The 13,331-nt window shown below is 40.2% G+C and overlaps 1 long non-coding RNA gene across 1 annotated transcript; it reads left to right on the top strand.

Moving 5' to 3' along the window:
• Positions 1-487: 487 nt before the first annotated feature.
• On the top strand, positions 488-1,164 carry LOC147795694 (uncharacterized). The gene is made up of 2 exons (XR_015423604.1): positions 488-705; positions 1,087-1,164. It is a non-coding gene; the product is annotated as an uncharacterized LOC147795694 (long non-coding RNA).
• The last annotated feature ends 12,167 nt before the right edge of the window (positions 1,165-13,331 follow it).

Genomic DNA, 13,331 nt, shown 5'->3' with positions numbered 1-13,331 from the left:
TGTAATTATGGAAATTTAGTTCATTTCTTTGTTGAAATAAACAAATCATTTTTGTGTTTGACAAATTCTGTGTTTTGTTTCTTTTTCGTTTGAATTATTCCTTGATTTTCAGTCTTTAGGTAAAAGCTGAAATACAAATAAGAAAACAAATTAAGTTAAATAATATACAACTATAAAGGTAATAAACTTGAACAGTGTACGTTTAATGAAAATTGTAAAGTCCAATCTAACATTTGCTGACAAGAACTGCATAAATATGGCAAATCGGACTGACTTCAGAACCTATTGAATGTAAGGAGGTATATCTAGCGATGTTATCTGCTTTGAGCAAAAGCACCCCTTCATCGCTTATAGAGCCATGTTACATGGTCGTGTGTGTTCATTTTGCTGGTAGCAACGCAATCGTAACGTGTGCATTTCGTAGTCGTTTGTGAGCTAGCGAAGTGAAGTGCTGGCCAAAGGAGCCCTCGTTGTTAAGAAAATTGCGCCCTCTAGCTCGGGGCTCCTACAATCTCTTTTTCACGTTATGGCATGAAGTGAAAACAAACGTGCACACACGAGGTGTAGCGGCGTAAAACTGTTATAGCGCCCTCTTTCGGGTGATTAGTGAAATGCACCGTTCGCTTCTTCCACTCGATGATCCGCTACGTACATGAGCGACATCTTTCCTTTCGATTAAGTAAACCCCCAGGAATGCAACTGTTGGTAAGACAAAGGAATTCTCCCATATTATGTGTCATAACGGGATATTAGAATAAGCTTAAGGGTCATCTGGAGAATAAGGGTTAATTTGGGAGAAATAATGGGACGTTGTAACGCTAGTAAACTATGAAGGGCCGTTATTACTGGGTTCATGTATTACACTACTGCTCGGATTTACATGTACATGTACTTATATCATAAGTCACGTGGTCATTTGGCATTTACACAGTAAGACAGTTTATGGGGGCACATAGTAAGGGTAAATTTATTCATAGGGATGTGTAGTCAACCGTTTCTTTATTTCATCATAATGGATTTGACTAAGGTTTATGTACATGTATTGCTACATTAAGGGTGTACTTCTATTTTCTCTATCCATTGTAGCGAACCGCTGACTTGGGACTTGGAATGGGCTGCCATCATTAAGGGTAGCGAATAAACAGTTCAAGTTCAAGTTCTGGAGAGAGCTGTTTCCACGGGCCAAGTTTTTTATCAGTGTGTTCACACTTGCGTTCCTTGTGTAATTTAAGAGGTTACACTAGGACTAAGGATCGACATTCCCGGAAGTGAAAGGTTGTTGATAAAATTCGTTTTTAGCCCATGTCCATGTTATATTACTTGAAGAGCGCAAAGATAAAATTCTGACAAGAGTGTTTCTTGACATGGATTCAGTTAGGAATCATTCTTTCAAAATTCATTGAGCGTGATAAGGTGGCCCCATGTGAATTCTCCATCAGCTGGCCGCACAACTTGAAGGGTTTCGGAGGCTCGCCCATGTGACCCTTTATTTTCAGGCTCTGTTATTAGTTTTTCGATCTAAACCTTGTTCTCTTCACTCTAGATTATTGCTGATAGAGCTCGCCATCATGGAAAGGTTAGTTATGTAGGCGAGGAATAAAACCGCAAAGCGTTTGGTATCTACACAGACACATCCCTTCCACTTCAACAGAGATGAATCTACATGTACGTGTAATTATTCCGAACAAGGAAGCATTGTTAGTGAAAAATGTCTGTTAAAATGCCTGGGTTTTCCCGGTCTAAGTGTTACCACAGGATGCATGCCTGTAGTTCGGGTCATTTGCGGTTCTTCACTCAGTTTATTCACAGATGCGAGAAGGCAAGGTCGTCCAAGGCCTGCAACAAACATTGGCAGTTGTATGTATATTAACCCTTGTATATAGTTGTACACAGCTATCAAATGTTGGAATATTTTTGGACATTTTGGATATTAGTGGACAGCCTCTTGACTTTATCATGAAATGTGCAGGATGGTCAAATGCATCGACATTTGCTACTTATTATAATAAACCAGTAATTCCTCACAATATTGGTGACATGTTTGCAAATACACTGCTGGATATGTCGCAGGAGTAAGCACATGATGTTTCTTATAATGTCGGTGGAACTATTGGAGTTCAATGTGTCATTAGACGCTCAGTATAATTTTGTAAAGTCAACAGTACGGTTTCAGTACTTTCTAAGGTTATTTGTTTAGATCACATAGTCTACCGAGAATTGCTTTGTAGAAGGACCCGTGTTTTAAGATGCCTGACTAAATATGGTCAATTAAGGACCTTTGATAGTTATGGTGATTGATATTCAAAAAACCTCAGATAAATGGTGAAGTTCTTTAACGTACACCACGCACCTCCTGTTCTTTTGCCTTGCTTGTGTGTCTCATTCACACACACACATCTTTGAACATCTCACGTGATCACGGAGTGACGTAATACTGGATGAGGTAGAATCCTAAAATTAACTGAGCTTCACAGAAGTGAAGTTCGATTGGGATTCTGCCGAGCCGTATTGCCGAGCCGTATTGAGAGGGTATCCTTCATCACCCTCTCAATGGGGCAGAAGGAGTTAAGTGCGGAGTTAAGTGCATACTTTGACCCGCCCTCTCAATAAAGGGGGGTCAAAATTCTGAACACGAAGACACAGTGCATACTGTTCGGACAGCGAAGATTTATTTATTAAGGAAATTATCAAAGTGCATTTCATGACATCTCATGATTAATCCTTGTGATGAAATGCATTTGTCTACTATGAACTTAGCTTTTCTTGGCAGCAAATAGGTTGGCCACCAGTCTCAGCCAAATTGGACCAGGTCTTTGAAAACCGGTGTTTTGGATGGGCAGAAAGAAAATTACTTTGCATGCTCCCGTGTCCTTCCCTTATCTATGCTATGATTTCATGTAGGTGGGGCAATAGGTTGCCCCAGCATGAACAGGATAATAGTATACACAAAGTAGCACGTGATTAACAACCAAGACTTGGAGTTGGACATTACGTCACCGTTTCCACGAAGAGCAACATAGGCCTACGTCAAAATGACATTTTGTAAAGATTTTTCAAAAATAAATAAATTAATTGTTTCACGACAAAAGCTTCCTACTTGACCTTTTTGGCATGTTTTCTCAAATAAAGGAAATTTAGTGTAAATATTAATTTAACGACTAAGTGCATGCTATATAAGTTTTAACCTGACGATACTCAAGTAAAATGACATCTGCCACAAGGTTTTCTAGAGTGATTTTCTCACAGTTTTATCTCTGTTTTTTCATCCCTGGCACTGGGTACGCATATTGGCATACAATTGCAATACAATACAACTGTCGCACCCCTAGAGTTGTCCTACCCTTAGGGACAGACCTTTGGTAGCTTAGACACAAATATGTACACACCTGTTGCGGGAAATTTGTTTTGCCTCTACAATATCCTTCTTTTAAACTAACACACAATCGTATGTACCGGCATTTTGATAAGTAGCATAATATCTCATTTTGCATGTTTACCTACTACACATGTGCATGTATGCACCACCATGCAAACAAAGGTGAACTAACTCTAACTCACTCTGGTTATATCAAACATTTCCTGTGAAGCATAAATCAATGAGATTTATTTCCCTTGCTTAAAGAAAAATGACATATAATAAAAGGTACTGATATAAAAACTATTACCCTGCATATTTTCTAATCAATGTTGGCAATCAAGATCATGTAATACACTTACATATCAAATGTAATAAGTACTAGAGCTCATGCAGCATGAAAAGTCACGAACTTAGTCCCTCCCAAACAACATGATGATCACATACCTGAGAGCCAACAGTATGCTGAGCAGCACAAATGGGATTTTTTAAAAATACGTCTCGGTTGATGATTAGAGCAAAAAACATTTTTTTTGACACGATTTCTAAGGATTAAACTTGAACACAACTTTCAGCGATAACCTACCTTATAAAGCAGTGAACGGCAAGGTGAGCTTTTTTATCGCTAGAGGGCGCTAGTTACTTTTTTACTGTACGCGACTACTGGAAAGCAGGCGGTTACATAAAAACAAGAATTGAGCTATTCAGTCAACACCATGCAGTTTATTTAACACATTGCAGTTGTACTGTATAAAAGTTGAGGATTGTATGTTATTGTAAGATTATATGGAAATAAATTAACAGGCTCTATAGCTCGGCGACAGGCTACATGCAGTTAGTTGTACTGGGATGCATGCATCACAGGTGTGGAAGTCAGAGCATGGAGGAAGTCCTTCCTCCATGATCAGGGTAATAGCACAACGTTGTGCACTTAAAACACCCCCCCCTTGATACCCGTCGACTTTGCTCAACTACATGCGTATGGTGAGCACGGAGCCAACCGAGGGAGGTACCATTGTACATTGAGGTAGGGGTGTGCCAAAACTGCGTACTTATTTATTTTAATTTAGGGTTGCCATGATAATCAGACTTTTGAATTAATGAAGTGTTCTCCTTTGGAGTCCAAGATGATGTGTTATGATATAGGTGCGTATTAACATGGCCATTTTCAAGCCCTTAAATCGATTTCCTCTACAGCTTACAGCTTAAAATAACCACGGTGTAATAGTTAACTTCTCTTGAAGGAAGAGGGTTGCCTTTTTGTTTCATTGAGGCGCCGTTTACACATTTGACTCCCTAGATACGTTATATGCACACAGGCACCTATTATGGTCTATTCCACTTTGTTGTGCATCCGCGCACTGGGCTCGTATTCCTTTGTCGATTCGTTCTTTTTTAGAAATGTTTTCACGTTGTGGGGATGATGACTCTACGAGCCATGCTTTATTTGGCTGATTCGTTCTACTGGCTACCGCATCTCTGACCAGTTTCAACGGCCGTGGTGCTGGTTTCATCACCCTTCTCGTTGTGGTGCTGGTTTCATAAACTTTCCAAATTTTCGGTGGGCCCGTCTCATATGAGACTTTTATGAACTGAACTTTCGTTTCGCGTCAGCAGGCCGACTTCTTCCACTCCTTTGGAGCCGATGCTGCTGGTCAGATATCCCAGGACCTTCGTGTACCGCTGCTGGTCAGGCAGGATGCCATGTCATTATGATTGTATTAAGTTGATCTTCATGTGAAAATTAATGTAATCTGTGTATTCTATTATTTTGCTGGCATTTGATGTTGTGTGCGTGATTGTGAATATTCAGAGTTTCTAGATTTGCAATTTGGAAATCTTGTTTTTTTGTCTGAATTATTTTGTCTGATTGTCAATATGAACAGTACGTTTAATGAACATTCTAAAGTCCAGTCTAACATTTGCTGACAAGAACTGCATGCGGCAAACCAGACCGACTTTAGAACCTACTGAATATAAGGAGGTAAATTTAGCGATGTTATCTGCTTTGAGCAGAAGCACCCCTTCACCGGTTGCACACAGCTATGTTGGTCTAGATCTGGAGTGCTCATTTTGCTAGTAGCGACGCGACCGTAACGTGAGCGCAATTCGTAGTCGACTGTTAACAAGCCAAGTGAAGTGCTGGCCAAAGGAATCTTCGTTGTAAAGAAAATTGCGCCTTCTAGCTCGGGGCTCATAGAATCTCTTTTTCAAGTTATGGCATGGGGTGAAAACAAACGTGCAGAGACTGAGATACTTAAGAACGGCATTGCCCAAAGTGAAAGGGTAATAAAATTCGTTTTTAACCAATATCCATGTGACTTTTTGTGCTATTACTTGAAGAACGCAAAGATGAAATTCTGAAATGAGTATTTCTTGACATGGATCCAGTTAGGAATCATTCTTTCAAAATTCATTGGGCGTGATAAGGTGGCCCCATGTAAATTCTCCATCAGCTGGCCGCACAATTTGAAAGGTTTCAGAAGCTCACCGTGTAACCTTTTATTTTCAGGCTCTGTTATTAGGTTTTCGATCAAAACTTTGTTCTACCCACGCTGGATTATTGCTGATAGAGTTCACCCTCATGGAAAGGTTAGTTATGTAGGCGAGGAATAAAACCGCAAAGCGTTTAGTATTCACACAGACACATCCCTTCCATTTCAAGAGAGGTGAATCTTATGGAATTCCATATCTGGCGTCGTGCGTCGTCCGTCGTGCGTCGTCCGTCGTCCGTCGCGCGTCGCCCGTCGCGCGTCGCCCGTCGCGCGTCGCCCGTCGCGCGTCGCCCGTCGTGCGTCGCCCGTGGTTTTTTTGTCACGATTGCGCAGTGGTATTTTTAACTTTGACCCTTGATCGTTTCACATGTACATGTCCTTGTTCGATCGATCCACCATGCCTGACTCTCATTTTAGCAATAGAACTAGAAGATGTACATGTAGGCCTATTCGTTTTCTCAGTTGCGCCAAACTCCAATTGAAAGAAGAAATAATATCCTGACATCGGCTAAGTAACGTGTATATGAAATAACACCATTTTGGTTACATAAATAAATCAACAAAATAGACTTTTGTTTCGGTAGATTGTTTTTCTCGATAACTTAATTACTCTAGACGTAACTTTACTCGTTAACAGCCAGGCTTTAGGTCTATAGCCTATGTGATATTTCTGTCTGTCCCTGCACGATATCCCACAGAACGGAATGTAAATAATAGATTATTTACAATGTTTGATTCCCAATAGTTTTCATAAGAGACAAACTGATTCAACATTATTTTGAGGGCGGGTATACCTATGATGAAATCTGCTGTATACTCCAAATTAGACATGACTTTATTTGCAGGTTGGCTCACAGAAGTCTTTTATACAGTAACGTTACTTGTTAGACCCATAAATAATGCTGATGTGCTGGACAACCTGTTCTCATTGGTCTATCCACCATGGCATACACACCCACAAAAACCAACACGTCATATTTTCTGAAACTTAAACCAAGTGGTAATTGCCCCTTAACAATACATTTAATAAACAGTTTATTATCCACAGCACGTCTAGTATTTCTGGATTTCAAGGTGAAATTGAGAGGAGAAGATAGAATATCTGTATCGGTTGGCAGATTTCTTCCTGGAATTTGATGAAAACAGGTCGGCACATTTTTACAGTATGCAAATTAGAATAACACTGTGGATAAGTTGGCCGGAACATTTTTGATGAAAGTATTTTTCCCCAAAAAATACTTGGTTGAATTCTCAGAGGCGATATTTTCTTGTCAAGGGGCAGGGGTAGTCTAGCATTATTGGAATTAATTATGTGACTAGTATATGCTTTGCAGGTGGGATGTGTACTTGCCTTACTCGGAAAAGATCTTAAGAAGTGAATGGAATCATCACATTGTCATTTGTTAAACAACGGCTTTTGCAGGTCCTATGCAACACATTTGATGGGCGACGCACGATGGACGACGGGCGACGGGCGACGCACGACGGGCGACGGACGACGGAAAATGGCATGTTTGGAACTGGTAAATGGCAGAATTGGGACACAGCAAAAAGCAAAATGCGACGGGCGACAGGCGACGGCAGATATGGAATTCCATAGAATCTACATGTACGTGTAATTATTCCGAACAAGGAAGCATTGTTAGTGAAAAATGTCTGTTAAAATGCCTGGGTTTTCCCGGTCTAAGTGTTACCACATGATGCATGCCTGTAGTTCGGGTAATTTGCGGTTCTTCACTCAGTTTATTCACAGATGCGAGAAGGCAAGGTCGTCCAAGGCTAGCAACAAACATTGGCAGTTGTATGTATATTAACCCTTGTATATAGTTGTACACAGCTATCAAATGTTGGAATATTTTTCCGTCGTGTTCTACGAAATAATATCCACGAAACTAGTTCAGCAACATAAGTAAGAAGTAGCCATGTTGCCTGGGGATCATCTGGGCTTGTCCATGGTCCTATTTGTCGTCTTCATTCTGCATAATGGTAAGATAATTTATGATAGAATAACACCAGGAAGTTGAAGTAAAAGCTGACATGACTAATTTTTCTGTCGGTTCCGTGCTCATGGTTTTTGCTGCATTTTTGTTCTGAAGTAAAGACGTGGCTTATCTGGTTTTATAAACTGTTCCGTTGTGTGGTCCTTCATATACATTTATTAGAGTATAAGTACTTAAAATATCGTTTTCATTACTGCGCCTTGTCCCAGGCGGGATACGGTAAACTGCTATGTACCAAAGCATGCCTGCTTCGTGTCATCAAATTTCTCAATAACACCCTGTCCGATCCATTTAGTCAGAATTTGAAATGCGAAAGTTCTGATTCACGGGGTCTGTGCTATGAATGTTCTCAGACACACATATGGAACTTTATAGCAGGGTTGGTTGATTTAGATCCCGTTGATTTAAATCATCCATCAAAATTGGTATTTAATTCAACTGATATTTCAAATCACTGATTTGAATTAACCTTTAAAATCTTTGGGGGAAAGGGTGAAAATGTTTCAGTTTTCATTTTGACTGATTGGTAACTTTTTGAACATCATAAGCAGCAACCCCCCCCAGCCCTCGGCAGTTCCTAATATTTATTAGAAGTAGAATGCACATGTTACACTCAATCTGGGTTGGCAGGATTTTTTTCAGTTCAATTTAAGCCATTTGTTGGGATTGAAATCAGCTTTTGGATTCAGTGCATGAATTCATGTCCACTTCTGATTTGAACATGGTAAAGTATCGGTGTACATCTAACTTTGATTCATCTACAAGTAGGCCTGCAAAAGTATTTATTGAAACTTTTCTGAATAAAGTAAGTTTAATTAAAGGTTGTTTCCAGTTACGGACTAGTCTTCCTCGTTATCATAAAATCTGGGACGTTAGCTTTTTGTTACGCCAGATCGAAAAATATGATGATCTCAATTACCTTTGAAACAGATAACAAGGAAATTAGCTACGCTAATGCTATTGTTATCTGTTCAAACCATACACTCTCTGGACTGAGGGTTCATGGAAGTCACAGAGTTCAGATGTTCTTTCGTATACCTGTATTGATGAAGCAATCACGACCAGAAGTCCATCAAAACGGTATAATCTTTCCTGGTTATCCAAAGAACAGAAAACATTGTGTTGTGTCCGTGCTACAGAGATACTTACAACTGACTGGTAGTCTCCGTAATGGAGAAAACAACTTTTGTTAACCGTGTTGAAGCCTCATCGAGCTGCATCCGAAGACACTATAAGTCGCTGGGTATGTACACTGAAAGAGGCTGGCATTGATACTGTATGCGGAGTTTAAATCTCATAGCTTACGAGCATCGTCCACAACAGCGGCACACCTCAGTGGACTGCCTCTTGACTTTATCATGAAATGTGCAGGATGGTCAAATGCATCGACATTTGCTACTTATTATAATAAAAGAGTAATTCCTCACAATATTGGTGACATGTTTGCAAATACACTGCTGGATATGTCGCAGGAGTAAGCACATGATGTTTCTTATAGTGTCGGTGGAACTATTGGAGTTCAATGTGTCATTAGACGCTCAGTATAATTTTGTAAAGTCAACAGTACAGTTTCAGTACTTTCTAAGGTTATTTGTTTAGATCACATAGTTTACCGAGAATTGCTTTGTAGAAGGACCCGTGTTTTAAGATGCCTGACTAAATATGGTCAATTAAGGACCTTTGATAGTTATGGTGATTGATATTTAAAAACCTCAGATAAATGGTGAAGTTCTTTAACGTACACCACGCACCTCCTGTTCTTTTGCCTTGCGTGTGTGTCTCATTCACACACACACACATCTTTGAACATCTCACGTGATCACGGAGGACGTAATACTGGATGAGGTAGAATCCTAAAATTAACCGAGCTTCACAGAAGTGAAGTTCGATTGGGATTCTGCCGAGCCGTATTGCCGAGCCGTATTGAGAGGGTATCCTTCATCACCCTCTCAATGGGGCAGAAGGAGTTAAGTGCGGAGTTAAGTGCATACTTTGACCTGCCCTCTCAATAAAGGGGGGTCAAAATTCTGAACACGAAGACACAGTGCATACTGTTCGGACAGCGAAGATTTATTTATTAAGGAAATTATCAAAGTGCATTTCATGACATCTCATGATTAATCCTTGTGATGAAATGCATTTGTCTACTATGAACTTAGCTTTTCTTGGCAGCAAATAGGTTGGCCACCTGTCTCAGCCAAATTAGACCAGGTCTTTGAAAACCGGTGTTTTGGATGGGCAGAAAGAAAATTACTTTGCATGCTCCCGTGTCCTTCCCTTATCTATGCTATGATTTCATGTAGGCGGGGCAATAGGTTGCCCCAGCATGAACAGGATAATAGTATACACAAAGTAGCACGTGATTAACAACCAAGACTTGGAGTTGGACATTACGTCACCGTTTCCACGAAGAGCAACATAGGCCTACGTCAAAGTGACATTTTGTAAAGATTTTTCAAAAATAAATAAATTAATTGTTTCACGACAAAAGCTTCCTACTTGACCTTTTTGGCATGTTTTCTCAAATAAAGGAAATTTAGTGTAAATATTAATTTAACGACTAAGTGCATGCTATATAAGTTTTAACCTGACGATACTCAAGTAAAATGACATCTGCCACAAGGTTTTCTAGAGTGATTTTCTCACAGTTTTATCTCTGTTTTTTTCATCCCTGGCACTGGGTACGCATATTGGCATACAATTGCAATACAATACAACTGTCGCACCCCTAGAGTTGTCCTACCCTTAGGGACAGACCTTTGGTAGCTTAGACACAAATATGTACACACCTGTTGCGGGAAATTTGTTTTGCCTCTACAATATCCTTCTTTTAAACTAACACACAATCGTATGTACCGGCATTTTGATAAGTAGCATAATATCTCATTTTGCATGTTTACCTACTACACATGTGCATGTGTGCACCAACATGCATAAAAACGTGAACTAACTCTAACTCACTCTGGTTATATCAAACATTTCCTGTGAAGCATAAATCAATGAGATTTATTTCCCTTGCTTAAAGAAAAAATGACATATAATAAAAGGTACTGATGTAAAAACTATTACCCTGCATATTTTCTAATCAATGTTGGCAATCAAGATCATGTAATACACTTACATCTCAAATGTAATAAGTACTAGAGCTCATGCAGCATGAAAAGTCACGAACTTAGTCCCTCCCAAACAACATGATGATCACATACCTGAGAGCCAACAGTATGCTGAGCAGCACAAATGGGATTTTTTAAAAATACGTCTCGGTTGATGATTGGAGCAAAAAACATTTTTTTTGACACGATTTCTAAGGATTAAACTTGAACACAACTTTCAGCGATAACCTACCTTATAAAGCAGTGAACGGCAAGGTGAGCTTTTTTATCGCTAGAGGGCGCTAGTTACTTTTTTACTGTACGCGACTACTGGAAAGCAGGCGGTTACATAAAAACAAGAATTGAGCTATTCAGTCAACACCATGCAGTTTATTTAACACATTGCAGTTGTACTGTATAAAAGTTGAGGATTGTATGTTATTGTAAGATTAGATGGAAATAAATTAACCGGCTCTATAGCTCGGCGACAGGCTACATGCGATTAGGTGTACTGGGATGCATGCATCACAGGTGTGGAAGTCAGAGCATGGAGGAAGTCCTTCCTCCATGATCAGGGTAATAGCACAACGTTGTGCACTTAAAACACCCCCCCCCCCCTTGATACCCGTCGACTTTGCTCAACTACATGCGTATGGTGAGCACAGAGCCAACCGAGGGAGGTACCATTGTACATTGAGGTAGGGGTGTGCCAAAACTGCGTACTTATTTATTTTAATTTAGGGTTGCCATGATAATCAGACTTTTGAATTAATGAAGTGTTCTCCTTTGGAGTCCAAGATGATGTGTGATGATATAGGTGCGTATTAACATGGCCATTTTCAAGCCCTTAAATCGATTTCCTCTACAGCTTACAGCTTAAAATAACCACGGTGTAATAGTTAACTTCTCTTGAAGGAAGAGGGTTGCCTTTTTGTTTCATTGAGGCGCCGTGTACACATTTGACTCCCTAGATACGTTATATGCACACAGGCACCTATTATGGTCTATTCCACTTTGTTGTGCATCCGCACTGGGCTCGTATTCCTTTGTCGATTCGTTCTTTTTTAGAAATGTTTTCACGTTGTGGGGATGATGACTCTACGAGCCATGCTTTATTTGGCTGATTCGTTCTACTGGCTACCGCATCTCTGACCAGTTTCAACGGCCGTGGTGCTGGTTTCATCACCCTTCTCGTTGTGGTGCTGGTTTCATAAACTTTCCAAATTTTCGGTGGGCCCGTCTCATATGAGACTTTTATGAACTGAACTTTCGTTTCGCGTCAGCAGGCCGACTTCTTCCACTCCTTTGGAGCCGATGCTGCTGGTCAGATATCCCAGGACCTTCGTGTACCGCTGCTGGTCAGGCAGGATGCCATGTCATTATGATTGTATTAAGTTGATCTTCATGTGAAAATTAATGTAATCTGTGTATTCTATTATTTTGCTGGCATTTGATGTTGTGTGCGTGATTGTGAATATTCAGAGCTTCTAGATTTGCAATTTGGAAATCTTGTTTTTTTGTCTGAATTATTTTGTCTGATTGTCAATATGAACAGTACGTTTAATGAACATTCTAAAGTCCAGTCTAACATTTGCTGACAAGAACTGCATGCGGCAAACCAGACCGACTTTAGAACCTACTGAATATAAGGAGGTAAATTTAGCGATGTTATCTGCTTTGAGCTGAAGCACCCCTTCACCGGTTGCACACAGCTATGTTGGTCTGGAGTGCTCATTTTGCTAGTAGCGACGCGACCGTAACGTGAGCGCAATTAGTAGTCGACTGTTAACAAGCCAAGTGAAGTGCTGGCCAAAGGAGTCTTCGTTGTAAAGAAAATTGCGCCTTCTAGCTCGGGGCTCCTAGAATTTGTTTTTCATGTTATGGCATGGGGTGAAAACAAACGTGCAGAGACTGAGATACTTAAGAACGGCATTGCCCAAAGTGAAAGGGTAATAAAATTCGTTTTTAACCAATATCCATGTGACTTTTTGTGCTATTACTTGAAGAACGCAAAGATGAAATTCTGACGAGTATTTCTTGACGTGGATCCAGTTAGGAATCATTCTTTCAAAATTCATTGGGCGTGATAAGGTGGCCCCATGTAAATTCTCCATCAGCTGACCGCACAATTTGAAAGGTTTCAGAAGCTCACCGTGTAACCTTTTATTTTCAGGCTCTGTTATTAGGTTTTCGATCAAAACTTTGTTCTACCCACGCTGGATTATTGCTGATAGAGCTCACCCTCATGGAAAGGTTAGTTATGTAGGCGAGGAATAAAACCGCAAAGCGTTTAGTATTCACACAGACACATCCCTTCCATTTCAAGAGAGGTGAATCTTATGGAATTCCATATCTGGCGTCGTGCGTCGTCCGTCGTGCGTCGTCCGTC

Source organism: Acanthaster planci, linkage group LG21 (genome assembly GCF_054643075.1).
Source record: "Acanthaster planci isolate LZ-2023a linkage group LG21, COTS_SCS, whole genome shotgun sequence".
Classification (NCBI taxonomy): Eukaryota; Metazoa; Echinodermata; class Asteroidea; order Valvatida; family Acanthasteridae; genus Acanthaster; species Acanthaster planci.
The sequence above is the reverse complement of the archived record's forward strand: the minus strand, read 5'-3'. Positions and strand labels throughout refer to the sequence as shown.